The sequence below is a fragment of the Mobula birostris genome, chromosome 7, assembly GCF_030028105.1.
Source record: "Mobula birostris isolate sMobBir1 chromosome 7, sMobBir1.hap1, whole genome shotgun sequence".
NCBI lineage: Eukaryota > Metazoa > Chordata > Chondrichthyes > Myliobatiformes > Myliobatidae > Mobula > Mobula birostris.
In genome coordinates this window covers 17,309,187-17,327,863 of record NC_092376.1, presented here as the reverse complement: position 1 = coordinate 17,327,863, position 18,677 = coordinate 17,309,187, and the positions used below count along the sequence as shown (strand labels likewise).

Below are 18,677 nucleotides of genomic sequence, written 5' to 3'. Positions count from 1 at the left end.
GACGGTGGTGTCTGAAAAGAGGATGCTGTCCAAGTTGCATGCCATCTTGGTCAATGTCTCCCATCCACTACATAATTTACTGGGTGGGCACAGGAGTACATTCAGCCAGAGACTCATTCCACCGAGATGCAACACAGAGCGTCATAGGAAGTCATTCCTACCTGTGGCCATCAAACTTTACAACTCCTCCCTTGGAGGGTCAGACACCCTGAGCCAATAGGCTGGTCCTGGACTTATTTCCTGGCATAATTTACATATTACTGTTTAATTATTTATGGTTTTGTTACTATTTAATTATTTATGGTGCAACTGTAACAAAAACCAATTTCCCCCGGGATCAATAAAGTATGACTATGACTATGACTATGACTATGACTATATTAGAAACAGTCTATTACCTGTGAAGCTTGAAAAGTGAGTGCAACAAAGTAAAACTTTGCCACCATTATTTATTTTGATGAATTTTTTACGGTATTTAAGCACTTTGGGCTGCTCATTTCCCAGTGTCAGCTCAGCATTTTATGACATCACAATATCCTGGCAAGAGGCCGAGTTATTTGCCAGCATCCTCGTTACTAACCTGCATCTTCTTATCTCACATTTTCTTTACTTGGTGTCATTACATTAATCAACAATGCATCCTTGCACTGTTTTCTTAGCAGACCAACACTTGTTCAAGTAGAACATTAAAACCTCAGCAATTTTCCAATCGTAATGCTCACACAAAGCATACTAGTACACGTTGAGAATGTAAAACCACGTTAAAGTAGGCTAACAATGCTTTTTAGCTGTTCCAAATAGTCAGAAATTCAGAACTGATATATTTTAAACACAGGAGATTATGCAGATGCTGGAAATCCAGAGTAACACATAGAAAATGCTGGAGGATCTCTGCGGGTGAGGCAGCATCTGTGGAAAGGAATAAAAAGTTAATATTCTGGACCGAGCTGTAGCGTCAACTTGTTTATTCCACACTGTAGACGCTACCCGCTCTGCTAAGTTCCTCCAGCAATTTGTATGAGATACTCTGAATCATTTTATGGACCTTTCTTTTTCTTTTTTTTGTTATTTCTCCAACCACATTATAATACCGAGGCTAGAAACTGTAACATTTACGCCAAGTTAACTGCACAATCAAAAACTTCAGATTAAGACCTAAAATAGAATTGGCTCCCTCTGAAGGAGATGGTCCAATTCCCAAAATGTTGCAAAGTCCCTTTGGATTGAAAGCATTCTGCAAAAAAAAACAAGATGAACAGACAAATCAAACTAAAATAAATAATAACATATTAATACCTTCCTAATTGCCTCTGAGTGCTTCTGCTTGCTGATGTCGAGTTGACTGAGCAACATTAAAGCAAGGCGGGCTCTTCTCAAAGCATTTTTTTCAAGATCACTCACAAAGCAGTAAGCCCAAAGGAAATGACAGTGTAAGCCACACAGCTTTCCTCAGTATTAGCTCAGCATAATGGTGTCGCTGTTTAATATGCACACTGATTATTAAGCAACTTCAATATGTGGTTCTCCATGTTCAGAAACTAACTGTAACACATTCTTTAACATGTTTTAAAGTTTGCCGAAAACAATTCACACCGCCTGATTTTATGTGTACTTAATAAATGGACTAAGTGTTCCTGTGGAGGACCTATTTAATTACACTCAGTGCTTTTATCTCTCTTCAGAGTCTTGCAAGGTTCTACTGCCTCGGCTACATCTTAACTTGCCAAGGTCATAAGCCCTGTAATTCCCACCTCTTGTTTACCTAACACTACATTTTTGACCAAGCTTTAGGTCACCAACCTTTATACTCTTAGTGGCCACTCCTGTACTGAATAAACTGGCCACTTCATGTATATTTGTGCTCTTCTGCTGCTGTAACCTATCCACTTCAAGATTCAACAAGTTGTGCTTTCAGAGATGCTTTTCTGCACGCTACTGTTGGAATGTGTAGTTAATTGAGTTACTGTCGCCTTCCTGCAGCTCAAACCAGTCTGGCCATTCTCCTCTGACCACTCTGGTTAGCAAGGCATTTTCACCCACAGAACTGCCACTCACTGGATGTTCTTTAGCTTTCCACACCATTCTCTGTAACATCTAGAGACTGTTGTGTGTGAAAATCCCATGAGATCAGCAGCTTCTGAGAAACTCAAATCACCCCGTCTGGCACCAATAATCATTGAACGGTCAAACTCATTTAAATCACATTTCTTCCCCATTCTGATGTTTGGACTGAACAACAACTGAACCCCTTGACCAAGTCCTGAAGCTTTTATGTATTGAGTTGCTGCCACATGATTGACTGATTAGATATTTGCATCGAGGAGCAGGGTGCCTAATAAAGTGGCCACTCAGTGACACCATTATGCTGACACGGATCTGGTCTGTACCCTCCAAATATCCGGACCTGCCTCTCGTTTTTTTTTTTCACTACCTTACTTTCCATTTTCTATTTTCTCTTTATGATTTATAATTTAAATTTTTAATATTTACTATCGATTTGTACTCCAGGGATCGGGAAGCGCAGAGTCAAATATTGCTGTGATGATTATACGTTCTAGTATCAATTGTTTGGCGACAGTAAAGTATAAAGTATAAGTATAAGCATATTCGCTTCTGTTTGTGTACATGAAGTCCTATGTGATTTTGTATTACATTAAGAGCTAAAGAAAGATGAGTTGTGGCCAATGAGTAATGAGTAAGTAACAATCATAAGAATTAAACTGCAGACATAAGTGACTGCGGATGTTTGAATCTGGAAGCAGCAACTAGAAGCTTGAGGGACTCAGCAGGTCAGGAAACAGCTGTGGAGGGAAATGTCTTTTTCCCTCCATAGATACTGCCTGAACCACTGAGTTTTTTTGGTGCATGAAAATATGGATTTTAAGAAATGCAGGATTGACATAGAATTCAACTATGTATACAAAAGCATCCAGTGAGTGGCAGTTCTGTGGGTGGAAATGGCTTGTTAATAATGAGAGAGGTCAGTGAACTATGGGCAGACTGGTTCAAGGTGACAGTAACTCACATAACCATGTGTTACAACAGTGGTGTGCAGAAGAACATTTCTGAATGCACAACACATCAAACACTGAGGTGGACGGGCTACAGCAGTAGAATATCACAAACGTACACTCAGTGACCACTTTATTAGATGCAGGAAGTACTTAATAAAGTGGCCAATGTATGCAGATCAGTTACGTTTTTGGTTAAAAAAATGACAGATGGAGTTTAACTCAGGCAAGTATGAGGAGCTGCACTTTGTGTGGTCAAAAATATGGGGAAGGTATATGGACCATGGCAGGTCCTTTTTGGCATTAATGTACAGAGGAATCTTGGAGTACAAATCCATACCCCTACTGAAAGTGGACATATTGTTAGATAGGCTGGTAAAGGAGGTGGTAAAGAAGGCTTATTGTAAACACAAGAATCTCTGCAGATGCTAGAAATCCAGAGATACACACACAAAATGCTGGAGGAGTTCAGCAGGTCAGACAACATCTATGGAGAAGATAAACAGTTGACCTTTCAGGCCAATACCCCTGTGTGTGTTGCTCGGATTTCCAGCATCTGCAGACTTTCTCTTCTTTGTGATTGCTACTCTTTCCCTAGATGTTGCCTGGCCTGCTGGGTTCCTCTGGCATTTTGTGTGTGTTGTTCAGATTTCCAGCATCTGCAGACTTTCTCTTCTTTGTGATTGATGAGTCCCCCTGAAGGGGTTCGGCCTGAAATGTCAACCGTATGTCCTGCCGAAGGGTTTTGGCCTGAAATGTCGACTGTGTTCTTTCCCCAGATGCTGCCTGGCCTGCTGAGTTTCTCTAGCATTTTGTGTGTGTTGCTCTGGATTTCCAGCATCTGCAGATTTTCTCTTGTTTGCCAAAGAAATGGCAATGACCTGTGCTCTGTTGTGCTATGTCCTAACAGAGTTCAAGATTCAAGATTCAAAAAACTTTATTGTCATTCTAACCATACATCGGCTCTGCAGGGCAGAATGAGACAGCGTTTCTCAGGAGCAGTGCAATCATAACATAACAAACGCAACACTAAATAATAAACATAACAATGAATAGTAAAACACAACAGCCACATGTCAGTTAAAATCAGTTATAAGTGTCCAGTGCAAGTTAAAAGTGTCCAAAGCAGAGTCAGTTGGAGCAGCTATTTAGCAGTCTGACTGCCTGTGGGAGGAAGCTGTTTAGTAGCTGAGGACAATGATTTAAATTGGGTTTCTATTTTTAAAAGTTTTGATACTCAAAGGCAATGGTAGCGCGGCTAGGAGTTTATTTCAGTGGCAGCAAGCAGAATCGGTGGCACAGTAGCATAGTGATTAGCACAAAATTATACAGCATCAGCAATTGGGGTTCAATCCCACTGCTGTCTGTAAGGAGTTTGTACTGTATCTACATTCTCCCCAATATCATGTGGGTTTCCTACAGGTGCTCCGTTTCCTCCTACCTTCCCCACCCTGTGTTTTCCCTTTTCCCTCTTGCCCCATTACCTCCCTGTCTTTCCCCCTTCTCCACCCTCATGACCTGCCCTTCACCCACACCTTCCTTCCACTGGTCCTTACCTCCTTCCCTTTATTCCATGTTCCACTGAGCAACTCCCAGCTTCGCACATCATTCCAACTTCCCCTCTTCCCCTCTTCCTCATCCTCCTGCCTTCCCCCTCTCAACTGGATTCACCAATCATATCCCAGCTTGTGCTCCTCTCCCTGCCCCCACTTTTTTATTCTGGTTTCTGCCACCTTTCTTTCCAGTCCTGATGAAGTGTCTGAAACGTTGACTGTTCATTTCCCTGCATAGATATATTTTTCTCCAACATGTTTTGAGTGTTATTTCAAATCAACACTCTCTTCATCTCTCCTTCTCCACAGATGTGACTATACTTAAGCACAAGAGATTTGCAGACCCAATGCAACACACACAAAATACTGAAGGAGCTCAGCAGCTTGTAATCTTTCTCATCCTACCATCTTCTTATACTGCCTTCCTCCCTCTTCCTCTCCTATCCTGGTGTAGGGTGTCGGCCTGAAACATCGACTGTTTGTACCCTTCCATAGATGCTGCTGAGTTCCTCTGCCATATTTCATAATTATAGACCACAAGATATTGGAGCAGAATTAGACTATTTGACCCATCAAGTCTGCTCTATCATTCAATCATGGCAGAAGATTTGTTTTCTCAACCCAGTTCTCAATCCTTTCCCGTAATCCTAAACCCCATTACAGAAGCTTAAAGTTCAAAATTCAAAGTGCATCTATGTCACTACACACAACCCTGAGATTCATTTTCAGGTAGGCATACTGAATAAAACCAATAACCAGAATAAAATCAATGAAAGACCTCACCAACAGGGTGGACAGCCAGTGTGCAAAAGACAAAAACTGCACAAATATAAAAAGAAATAGATAAAATAAAATAAATAAATAAGCAATAAATATTGAGAACATGAGAGGAAGAGTCCTTGAAAGTGAGTCCATTGGTTGTGGAAACATTTCAATGATAGGGCAAGTGAAGTTAAATGAAGTTATCGCCTCTGGTTCAAGAGCCTGATGGCTGAGGAGGAATAACTATTCCTGAACGCAGTGGTGTGGATCCGAAGGCTCCTGTACTTTCTTCCTGATGGCAGCAGTGAGAAGAGAGCATGACTTGGATATTGGATGTTCCTTGGTGATCAATGCTGCTTTCCTGTAACAATGCTCTGGGTAGATGTGCTCATTGGTGGGGAGGATTTTACCTGTGATGGACTGGTCTGTATCCACTACTTTTTGTAGGATTTTCCGAAGTTCAAAGTAGATTTATTATAAGGTACATACATGTCACCATATACAATCCTGAGATTCTTTTTCTGTGGGCATACTTAGCTAATCTATAGAATGGTAACTGTAAACAGGATCAATGAACAACAAACTGTGCAAATGCAAATATAAATAAATAGCCATAAATAATGAGCATGAAATAACAAGATAAAAGAGTCCCTAAAGTGAGACCATTGGTTGTGGAAACAACAGAAGTAGAATGAGGGTAGTTATCCCTTTTTGTTTGAGGGCCTGATGGTTGAGGGGTAGTAACTGTTCTTGAATCTGGTGGTCCAAGTCCTGAGGCACCTATACCTTCTACCTGATGACAGCAGTGAGAAAAGAGTATGGCCAGGGTAGTGATGATGATTAATATTGCTTTTCTACAGCAACGCCTCACATAGAAGTGCTCAATGGGTGGGAGGTCCTTACCTGTGATGTACTGGGCTGAATCCACTACCTTTTGTAGGATTTTCCACTAAAAGACATTGGTGTTTCCATACCAGCCAGTCAGCACACTTTCCACTACGCATCTACTAAAGTTTGTCAAGGATTTTGTTGACATATTAAATCTCTGCAGAGTCCTGGGGAGGTAAAGGTGCTGTCATGGTTTCTTCACAATATATTTATCTGATGTGTCTAGGACAGATCATCTGAAATAGTGACACCACAGCACCTCTGATCCTCCAATGATTACTGGCTCAAAGACCTCCGATTTCCCTCTCCTGAAGTCCACAATCAGTTCTTTGGTCTTATTGACATTGAGTGAGAGGTTGTTGTTATTACAGCACTCAGCCAATTTTTAAATCTCCCTCCTGTATGCTGATTCATCACGACCTTCGATACAGTCCACAACAGTGGTGGCATCAGCAAACTTGTATACGGTGTTGAAGCTGTGCTTAGCCACAGTCATAGGTGTAAAGTGAGTAGAGCAGGAGGCTAAGTACACATCCCTGCAGTGCTCCTGTGCTAGAAGGGATTGTAGAGGAGATGTTTTTGATGATCCGAACTGTCTGGAGTCTACAAGTGAGGAAATCCAGGATCCAATTGCACAAAGAGTATGAAGCCCAGGTCTTGGTGTTTACTGATTACTTTTGAGGGGATGTTCTTGTTAAATTCATTCAAGGGGATTGGAGTTTCCATGTTACCAAGGAAGAACCTCAATAATTTCACTTTATTTCTTTTTTTCCCCTTCAGTCCCTTAGGGATTTCTTAAAGAAATCATTACCTTCTGGTTACCACCCTATGACGGGCATTTCCTCTCTTCTCTCCAATCCTCCCTCTCTCTGTAAATGAAGCAAGCTCGGTTTCTCACTTTTCCAGTGAATCATCAGCAGAGTACTCTGAGCAGTTTTGTTTCCCTTTATCTAACAAAGGATGCACTGACATTGGAGAGGGTTCAGCGGAAGTTCACGAGATTGATTCTGAGAATGAAGAAAGTTTGATGGCTCTGGGCCTGTACTTGTTGGAGTTAGAAGAATGGTGGGGGGGGGGGGTAGGGAATCTCATTGAAATCTATTGTCTATTAAAAGGCCTAGATAGAAAGGACATGGAGAGGATATTTTCTTTAGTGGAGGAGTTTGGGACCAGCCTCTGAATTGGCCTACTCCTGCTCCTATGTCTTATCGTCTTATGCTGAATGTGTTTTGCTCCTCATGGTTTACTGAATGCTTCAGCATTGCCTGCTTCTATTTCTGATTTCCATTGTATGCAGTTATTTCAATCCAAGAATCGATGAATCATTGTTTTCCCGACCAAAGGGAAGTGTGAAGTGGAGTTCCACAGCCCACAGCAACAGAGTTACTCCATTATTTTCTAATATAAGTTAACAACTCGTGTCTACCATCACTGCAAGACTTGTATGTGTGCAGGACAAAGATTCAGAGCAGGAAAAATCATTGCGGACACTACCCACCCTGCAAACTGCCTTTTCCAAAAGAGTTCTTCTGTAAAGTGGCTACAGGGCTTTTGGAACTAAAATATCACCCCTTCTTAAAACTTTCTTCCCCCAGTCAGTTAATTTACTCAATAATTCTAGATTGCCCCACCCTTCTATCCATTAACATATTTGCTGCACTACACTGTAAACATTTTAAACCACTTCTTATAATACTGCTTGCTTTGTAAATGCATGCTGGTATTTATGAGTTTCTGCACATTTTATCCCATATCTCTACTTTAACTTTTAAACTTTTTAAACAAACCTTTGTTATTGTTGAATGTTGAACACTGTTGTTTGTTGATGCATGTCATGCCAACATACCTAATACTTTTATATGTCATCATTATCATTGTTATGTGCGGTGTTGTATGACATGAGCGATCAAGGAAGTTGATCATGATTGTTCATGGCAAATGTTTCTACAGAAATGGTCGTATCTGGGCCGTATCTTTACAAGATGGGTGATCTCAGCTATGATCAATACTTTCAAATCTCTTACTAACTCTTCCTTCAATTAGTCCTGACGAAGGGTCTCGGCCCGAAACGTCGACTGTACCTCTTCCTAGAGATGCTGCCTGACCTGCTGCGTTCACCAGCAACTTTGATGTGTGTTGCTATGATCAATACTCTTCAGAGATTGTCTGCCTGGTGTCAGTGGTCACATAACCAGGACTTGTGATATGGACCAGCTGCTCACATGACCATATACCACCTGCTCTCATAGCTTCACATAACCCTGATCGGGAGGCTAAGCAGGTGCTACACCTTGCCCAAAAGTGACCTGCAGGCAAGTTGGAGGGAAGGAGTGTCTTACATCTCCTTTGGTAGAGGCAGATCTTTATCTCACCACCCTTTTTTAACTGTACCGTATATTATCAATGGGCAAGGATTTCGCTTCCTGAATACTTTTGGGTGTATCTTATAGATTTTGGGCTGATGATTATGAAAGTCTCCATGAAATTTCCCAACCACGGAGTTTTTTTTTAAATCATGGACATTTGTTATTACAATTCATAATTCAAGTCAATTAAACTGTTGCCCACAATGTAAGATGGAAAGTTTTCTCTCTTGTCCAGGTATGCTTTGGCAGGGCAGATGCTGCACAGCAGGACAGGTTTTGCAAAGGCTATAAAAGCATCACGCACACACCGTTCTATGCATTGCGTTTACACGTATATCGGCTCGTGATCACGTTGATGTGCATGCTCTACGTGCGTAGCATATGTGTGTACTCAATATAATAAACTAATTCTATTCTCAGGAGTACTCATAACAGAAAAATATCTCACTAATGTTGTAACAACCACGATACTTTCTATTATATTTGTGTCAAATGTATGTTTAAATCTCAATGATGGAACATGACTCCTCTTATTAAGAAAGCCTATGAGCTCTAATTTGGGTGTGAAATTGACGACCAAGACGAAGCCTGGGCTCCCACATTTGTGTGCAACATGTGCTGTCGATCTTAAATCTTAGGTCAGAGGCACACGGAGGTCAGTGCCTTTCGCTGTCCTGATGATATAGTGAGAGCAGAAGGAACGTGTGACAGACTGCTTCTTCTGTCTGACTAATGTGCCTGGTTTCTCTGCTGAAACCAAGAAATCCATTGAAGGCTTCAATCTCCCTTCAGCCATGAGACCTGTGCCGCATGACAATAGTCTTCCCATACCAAAGCCACCAGAGACATGGAGTCTAGAGGAGGTAGGCGAAGATGCTATGATGCACAAGCCAGGAATGGAAAACGACACTGATACTGATAGAGATTTTGAATCCTTTATGTCGAGTGAGCCTCATCTGATAACTCAAACTAAGCTAAATCACCTGGTCAGAGACTTAGGTTTGTCAAAGGCAAAAGTAGAACTATTGGGTTTAAGACTGCAAGGATGGGATCTGCTGTCCCAGGCACAAAATCTTCCATGAAGGATTTCGATATTTGAGACAGATGTTTCCCAATAATTGATGTCAAGATTGGGGAAGGCATTTTTGTTGATCCACAGGTCAAGCAGGTCATCAATTATAGGCAATTCAAAGAGTTTCTAGAGGGATTGGAGAAAATGGCACAGAGGCATTCAAGGATGTTGTTGAAAATTTTAAAACATAGAAACATAGAAAACTTACAGCACAATACAGGCCCTTCTGCCCACAAAGTTGTGCTGAACATGTCCCTACCTTAGAAATTACTAAGCTTACCTATAGCCCTCTATTTTACTAAGCTCCATGTACCTATCCAAAAGTTACTTAAAAGACCCTATCATATCTGCCTCCACCACCGTTGCCGGCAGCCCATTCCACACACTCACCACTCTGTGTAAAAAACTTACCCCGACATGTGCTCTGTACCTACTCCCAAGCACCTAAAACCTGTGCCCTCTTGTGGCAGCCATTTCAGCCCTGGAAAAATGCCTCTGACTATCCACACGATCAATGCCTCTCATCATCTTATACACCTCTATCAGGTCACCTCTCATCCTCTGTCGCTCCAAGGAGAAAAGGCTGAGTTCACTCAACCTGTTTTCATAAGGAATGCTCCCCAATCCAGGCAAAATCCTCGTAAATCTCTTTTGCACCCTTGCTGTGGTTTCCACATCCTTCCTGTAGTGAGGCGACCAGAACTGAGCACAGTACTCCAAGTGGGGTCTGACCAGGGTCCTATATAGCTGCAACAATACCTCTCGGCTCCTAAATTCAATTCCACGATTGATGAAGGCCAATACACCGTACGCCTTCTTAACCACAGAGTCAACCTGCGCAGCTGCTTTGAGCGGCCAATGGACTCGGACCCCAAGATCCCTCTGATTCTCCACACTGCCAAGAGTCTTACGATAAATACTATATTCCGCCATCATACTTGACCTACCAAAATGAACCACTTCACACTTATCTGTGTTAAATTCCATCTGCTACTTCTCAGCCCAGTTTTGCATCCTATCAATGTCCCGCTGTAACCTCTGACAGCCCTCCACACTATCCACAACACCCCCAACCCTTGTGACATCAGAAAACTTACTAACCCCTCACTCCACTTCCTCATCCAGGTCACTTAGAAAAATCATGAAGAGTAAGGGTTGCAGAACACATCTCTGAGCACCGACCTCCATGTAGAATATGACCCATCTACAACCACTCTTTGCCTTCTGTGGGCAAACCAGTTCTGGATCCACAAAGCAATGTCCCCTTGGATCCCATGCCTCCTTACTTTCTCAGGGACCCTTGCATGGGGTACCTTATCAAATGCCTTGCTGAAATCCATATACACGACATCTACTGCTCTACCTTCATCAATGTATTTAGTCACATCCTCAAAGAATTCAATCAGGCTCGTAGGGCACGACCTGCCCTTGACAAAGCCATGCTGTCTATTCCTAATCATATTATACCTCCCAAATGATCATAAATCCTGCTTCTCAGGATCTTCTCTATTAACTTACCAACCACTGAAGTAAGACTCACTGGTCGATAATTTCCAGGGCTATCTCTACACCCCTTCTTGAATAATGGAACAACATCTGCAACCCTCCAATCCTCTGGAACCTCTCCTGTCCCCATTGATGATGCAAAGATCATCGCCAGAGGCTCAGCAATCTCCTCCCTCGCCTCCTACAGCAGCCTGGGGTACATCTCATCCAGTCTCGGCGACTTATCCAACTTGATGCTTTCTAAAAGCTCCAGCACATCCTCTTTCTTTCTTAATATCTACATGCTCAAGCTTTTCAGTCTCCTGCAAGTCATCACTACAATCACCAAGATTCTTTTCCGTAGTGAATACTGAAGTAAAGTATTCATTTAGTACCTCTGCCATTTCCTCTGGTTCCATGCACACTTTCCCACTGTCACACTTGATAGGTCCTGTTCTTTCATATCTTATCCTTTTGCTCTTCACATACTTGTAGAATGCCTTGGGGCTTTCCTTAATCCTGCCTGCTAAGGCCTTCTCATGGTCCCTTCTGGCTCTCCTAATTTCCTTCTTAAGCTCCTTCCTGTTAGCCTTATAATCTTTTAGATGTCTAACATTACCTAGCTCTCTGAACCTTTTGTAAGCTTTTCTTTTCTTCTTGACTAGATTTACTACAGCCTTTGTACACCACAGTTCCTGTACCAACCATAACTTCCCTGTCTCATTGGAATGTACCTATGCAGAACTCCACACAAATATCCCCTGAACATTTGCCACATTTCTTTCTTACCTTTCCCTGAGGACATCTGTTCCCAACTTAAGCTTCCAAGTTCCTGCCTGATAGCTTCATAATTCCCCTTACTCCAATTTTTCTTGCAACTACAGAGTACCAAACCACATTCAGTTGGTTGACAGCATGCTTCAAGTGTACGAAACCATGAAGTACAACATGTCACTGAAGATTCATTTTCTGCATTCCCATTTAGACTACTTCCCTGCAAATCTCAGCGCTGTGAATAACAAGCATGGTGAAAGGTTTCACCAGACTTCGCAGTCATGGAGAAATGCTGTCAGGACAACTGGAATACATCACTGCTGTGATATTATTGTTGGATACTTAAGCAATAAACCTCGGACACTGAGTAAGAATGAAAATCATTAACAAAACATGGTTAGCTTAGTTGAACTTTTGCAAAACATCAGCACCATTATTCAATTAAGCACGTATATTCAATAAAAGTTAAAATCTTGTTTCTGCAAATTCCTACACAATGCAAGTAGTCAGAAATTATATTTGTGTTCGGCTTCAAGCAGTCTATCCTAAACAAAAAAGAATTCTGAAGAAGCAACAGTTTTGAAAAAAATTGCTATCCAGCGACCTTAATCTTTGATCTTTGTGTAGACACGGCATGTTTTCTGCAAGTAAATATGATGAACCGGGAAGAGGACAGTGCAAGGGGACACAGAACTGGTGAAATGAGTGAACAACTGACTGGTAAAATTTAACATAAAAAAATTGAAAGTGGGGCAGCCAGTATTAGAAAAAACAATACAGGAACAGAGAGCTTTGGTGGTTTGTGAAGCACACTGGCTTATCGGCTAATGCTACAATCTCACATCTCCAGGGACTTGGTTTCATTTCTGATCTCAGTTACTGATCATGCTGAGTTTCCACATTTTCCCCATGACCACACATATTTCTGCTGGGCACTCTGGCTTCTGCCCACACCCAAACTATGGGCTGGTAGGTTAAATGGGGACAGCAATATGTCCCTCAGTGTAGGTTAAGCTGGCAAAAAGAATCAAAGGGAAGTTATGGGTGTATGTGAGAGAATCTGTGGTAGGGCTGCGCGGAAATACCAAGGGGTGAATGTCATTGATGTCTGAAGCTGGAATAGTCCCAATGAGTCAATGGTGGTGGATGTAGCCCAGTCCGTCACAGGCAAAGCGCTCCCCACCATTGAGCACATCCACAAAGCGTGCATCCATCAAGGAGACCCATCATCCAAGCCATGCCCCTTTTCACTGCTGCCGCGGGGAAGGAGATGCAGAGCCTTAGGTCGCACACCGCAAGATTCAGGAGCAGTTATTACCCTTCAACTATCAGGCTCCTGAACCAGTCTAACACTGAGCCGACTCTGCAACCCATTGACTCAAATTCAAGGGCTCTGCAGTTCACATTCTCAATGTTACATATTTATTATTGTTATTAGTTTTTAAAAATTTGCACACTTTGCCTTCTTTTGCACAGTGGTTGTCAGTCTTTGGGTGTAGTTTTTCATTGATCCTATTGCATTTCTTTGCTCTACTGTGAATGCCTGCAAGAAAATGAATCTCAGGGTTGACATACGATGACATGTACGTACCTTAAAAATAAATTTACTTTGAACTTTGAACTGATTTCCATCTATATTGCAATAATAAAACATAACAAAGAACAACGCAGCACAGGAACGGACACGTTGGCCCACAATGTCTGTGATAAAGCACAATTCCAAATGAAAATAAATCTATTCTGCCTGTACATTGTTTATATTCTTCCACTCCTTGAGAGATTCGCATGTCTAACAGCCTCTTAAATGGTACTGTCATATCTGCGTTCACCAATTTCCTCAGCAGCCTCCTCTGCTGGACACTAATAACTCGGTTTAAAATGCAAAGAAGAAGATGAAGAAGGTCAGACGACATCAATGGGAATTAATAAACACCCGACATTTCGTGCCCTACTTCAGCACTGAGAAGGAAGCTGGAAGGTGCCAAAATAAAAAGGTGGGGAGAGGGGTCGGAAACTAGTTAGAAGGTGATATGTGATGCCAGCTGGATAGCAAAGGTAAAAAAAGGGCTGGAGAAGAAGGAATTCAATAGAAGAGAGTGGACCATATGAGACAAGGAAGGAGAAGCGTACCCAGGGGGAAGTGATAGGCAGGTGAGAAGAGGTAAAAGGCCAGAGTGGGGAATAGAAAAAGAGGGGAGGTGGAGGGATTTTTTTCTTCACAAGAAGGAGCAATTGAAGGTTGGGAGCTACTCAGATGGAAAATCAGCTGTTGTTCCTCCACCCTGAGATGGCCTATCTTCAATAGTTAAATGGTAATTTTATTATCAGAGAATGTGTACAGTATACAACCTGAAATCTTTAGTCTTCACAGACCACCACAAAAAACAAGAACTCCAAAAGAATGAATAACAGAAAAATGCTAGGACACCAAAGGCCCTTTCCCCCCTCCCTCCTCCATCAATTTCCACAAAAAGCATCAGCACCCACAACCCACCAAACAACAGCAGATTCCCCAAAAAGCGACCATGATCTGCAGTCAACAAAAGCTACTGTTTACCGGACAATCTTGGCACAAGAGGAGGCCATGGACCGACATGTCAGAACGGGAATGGGAATCGGGATTAAAATGTTTGGCCACTGAGAAATTCCACTTTTGGCGGATGGAGGTGCTCGACGAAACAGGAGTATCTGCGGAAAATCCTTCCAGGAAGCAACTGGTTGGAAGACGCAATGTATTTCCAGGAGTGGGACAAAGGGGGCAGTTTAAACTATTCAAGAGGGAACTGAACACTTTAAAGGAACAATAATTGCAGAACTATGAGGAAAGGATGGGGAAGTGGGATTAGCTGAATTGCTTTTGTTATAAACCACATGTACTCACTAGGCTGAATAACATTCTTACAGTGTTGTAACATTTCTGTGATTTAATGATTCTTTGATTGAAGTAAATATAACAAAAACAAGTCATGTAGCTAAACTTCCACAATTTTACAGAATGACAAAATTAGCTCCTCTATCTATGTTCCAGTTCAAGTTTATTGGCATTCAACCATACACATGTATACAGCGAAACGAAACATCGTTCCTCTGGGGCCAAGGTACAAAACACAGTACATACAGTCACACACAGCACATATAGTTACAATCCAGCACATACAGTCACAAAATAATCTCAGCACAAGTCCCTGAGTGACACAGCCTGAACATTGACAGAAAGTGCGAGGTGGGTGTTTATGTAAGCAGTATAATTTTACTGGCAAGAAAAAACTGCAGATGCTGGAAATCCAAGTAACACACACAAAATGGTGGAGGAACTCAGCAGGCCAGGTAGCATCTATGGAAAAGAGTACAGTTGACATTTCGGAGCGAGACCCTTCATATGTGAATGTTACTGGCACTACTTTAATAAAACATGAGGCCTTCTGTGGGTTGGGTTTGACCATGGATATCGCATCCTAGCTGTCTACGTGATACACAAGACATGGGAGAATGATACAGAGAGCAAGCTGCTCCCCATTCAGCAGGCTCCTCTTCGCGCAGCTGATTAATCCAAAGAATGGCAGAGACTTGAGACAATTTGGCACCAGCAGCATCACAGGAGTTGCCAGTCAGTGTTGAACTCAACATAGGACTGCCTTAGGGAGTCCGGCTCCAGATCCTGCACATACCAACACAAAATAATATTAGCACGATTCTTGGCAAGTCAATGACTGAAGACTGGCAGGTTGACATAGAGTGTGAGGTTAATGTTTATGTAAGACAGTGTAACGTTACTGGCACTATTTTAATAAAACAAGCGTCATATAAATATGTGAAACAGCAGCAATAAAAGATGAAAAGTAACCATTGCAAGATGAGAGTGTGTCTGTAAGTTGGGGAGTTCCTGAGTCCAAATCTCTTTGTACCCAGATTTCCCTGTGATTTTCTTCAATTTCACTTAGTTCTTTTATCCCCTTCTACCTAATTTTCACATAGGAAAGTTGATCTAATGTTATTGCCTCAACTCTGTCTTTAAGCCATCTAATTGCCGATACTTCATTCATGAACTGAGAACTGGGAGACAGAGAAGGCTTTTTACTCAGTGGGAGTGTTAACAAGACTTTCACCACTCTGCTCATTTCTGTGCTTGAAGAAGATTCATGTGAAAATGAATAACCATAAGACCATAAGGTATCAGAGCAAAATTGGGCCATTCGGCCCTTCAAGTCTGATCCACCAATCCATCATGGCTAACTTATTATCACTCTCAACCTTCTCCCTGTCACCTTTGACACCCCTACTAATCTAGAATCTGTCAAGCTCCACTTTAAGTATATCCAAAGATATTGCCTCCACAGCCATCAATGGCATTGAATTCCACAGATTCATCACCCTCTGGCTGAACAAATTCCTCCTCATTGTTTTTCTAAAGAACCTCATCGCTTTTACTGAAATGCAACAGGCTAGATCTAAAATGGAAGGTATGAACATGCCTCTCAATCAACATGTTAGCTGTTTGAATTCCACCGATGGAATACCACAATAAGCAAGTCAGCATTAATAGTTTGTCCGTTGTATCTGACGATGACAAAAGACAGCTGTGCAAGTGAGTTTTTAAAGTAGAAAAAATGTTGCATTGGGGTAGTTGCACTCTCTCAACTTTGGAAATATAAAAGGACCCATTGCAACTAAACCAGTCTAAATGTGCTCATCATTGGAGCTCATATTGTCCAAAAGCAGGAGAATTCCCTCCTCCTGTAGAGCTTCCCATCTTGGACTCCTTCGTCTTCCCATTGAACATCATAGCCTCTTATCTTTAGCCGAAACCGAAACATTCTACCAGCAGGGCACACTGCTTTTTCAGAAAGCTACTAAATGGAATATCCTACAACATTAGCAGTAAAAATCTTAGCCAGAACATTGCACTTAGATGTTGAAACTTTCAAATGCTCAGCAATGCTTTGGGTTTTGCATAATGCTGGATGATTTGAACAGCTTTTTCCCTAATTGGAATGAACATTGGTTATGGAAAAATTAGGGGAATGTAAGAAATGAATAGCAGAGCTTGCTATGAGTCTTCTAAATAACAAAGTTTTGAGAAAGAAAAAATCCTCAAGATAAAATATTTACTTTTTGAGGCCGTCGGCTCTGCACTGGACTTTCAGACGAGTGGTCCAGGTTTCAAATCCGGCCAGCTCCTTGCATGCTTTCCATCCATGCTGGATTGAGCATCAAGTTAGCAACTCAGCCTCGTATAAATATAGACAAATGCTAAACAAATGGCAAGGTTGCCACCTGGTGAGCCACAAGGCGCAGAGAGGAGCCACAATTTTTGAAGCAGCATTAATCTATTTACAGATTTAGAATTAAGTAGAGAAGTGCGACTTTGATTGAATACCTCTGACCACTGCCATATGTTATGGGGTGCTATGGTAACACGGCAGTTAGTGCAACTCTATGATACTAATCAGAGATGTTGGGGTGTCGGAACTTGGAGTTTAATTCTGGCGTTGCCTGTGAGTTTCTCGCAGTAGAATGCATGGATTTCCTCCGGGTGCTCCAGTGTCTTCCCACAATCCAAAGACATACTGGTTAGTAGTTTAGTTGGTCATTGTAAATTGTTCTGTGATTAGGCTAGGAGTAAACTGGGGGTTTCTGGTGGTGTGGTTTGAAGGGCCGGAAGGGCCTATTCTGTGCAGGATCCGTAAGTAAATAAAAAATTGAATATTTTCTCAATAGCTGCAACACTTAACTTCGCTGACGCACTCTCACTCTGAAATCTCCTCCAACAAAGCTGAATGCAGGTTCAAGGAGTGAGTAATAACAATTTCTCTATTCACTTTTAATCCAATTTTAGCAAAGGTTATGAGCTAGCAATGCCTTTATTTCATTGGTTCACAGGAAATCACAGAGTGGTTATACCATGGGAAGAGACTACTTGGCCTGTCACGAAGGTACCAGCCATAAATAGCACAGTTAATCCCACTTCTCCATTTTACTCTCCAAATTATTTCATCTCAGATACTTATGTAATTTGTGTCTGAAGATGACAATTTTCTCCCTCACCATCCCTGGTGATGTACTCTGTGCATCACTGATTTTTAACAGGCTTGCAAAAAAAAAAAATCATTCTAAAGCTGCAACACTCTTCCAAATCAGAACAGCAGGATGCCAAACAATCCTTCCAGGTGAGGCAACACGACAGTAGCTGCGGGCATCTACTGTATCCTGACGTAGATTGGGAGACCGCTTAGCCGAGCACCTGCGCTCCATCCACCAGAAAATATGGATCTCCTGGAAGCCACCCATTTCAATTCTACTTCCCATTTCCATTCTGGTGTATCAGTCCATGGTCTCCTCTGTTGCTGCGATGAGAACACAGTCCGGTTGGAGGAACAATACCTTATATTCCATCTGGGTAGCCTGCAACCTGATGGCATGAAGATCTATTCCATGAACTTCTGATAATTGTTCCCCTTCAGAATCAGAACCAGAATCAGGTTTATTATCATCGGCATGTGACATGAAATTTGTTAACTTCGCAGCAGCATTTCAATGCAATACATAACCTAGCGGAGAGAGAAAAAATAATAATAATAAATAAAATAAAACATAATAATAAATAAACAAGTAAATCAATTACGTATATTGAATAGATTTTTTAAAATGTGCCAAAACAGAAATACTGTATATTGAGAAAAGTGAGATAGGGTCCAAAGCTTCAATGTCCATTCATGAATTGGATGGCAGAGGGGAAGAGTGTGTGCCTTCAGGCTTCTGTATCTCC

General features: G+C 41.7%; 1 protein-coding gene across 2 annotated transcripts in view; it reads right to left on the bottom strand.

The window, feature by feature from the left end:
- The window catches only part of LOC140200029 (P2Y purinoceptor 8-like), a 38,558-nt gene extending 37,168 nt beyond the window's left edge, over positions 1-1,390 (bottom strand). For both annotated transcript variants that reach the window (XM_072262672.1, XM_072262673.1), the window contains exon 1: positions 1,297-1,390. The gene's annotated coding sequence lies outside the window, so the exon portion shown is untranslated. The remainder of the gene's footprint in view (positions 1-1,296) is intronic.
- Between the last annotated feature and the right edge of the window lie 17,287 nt (positions 1,391-18,677).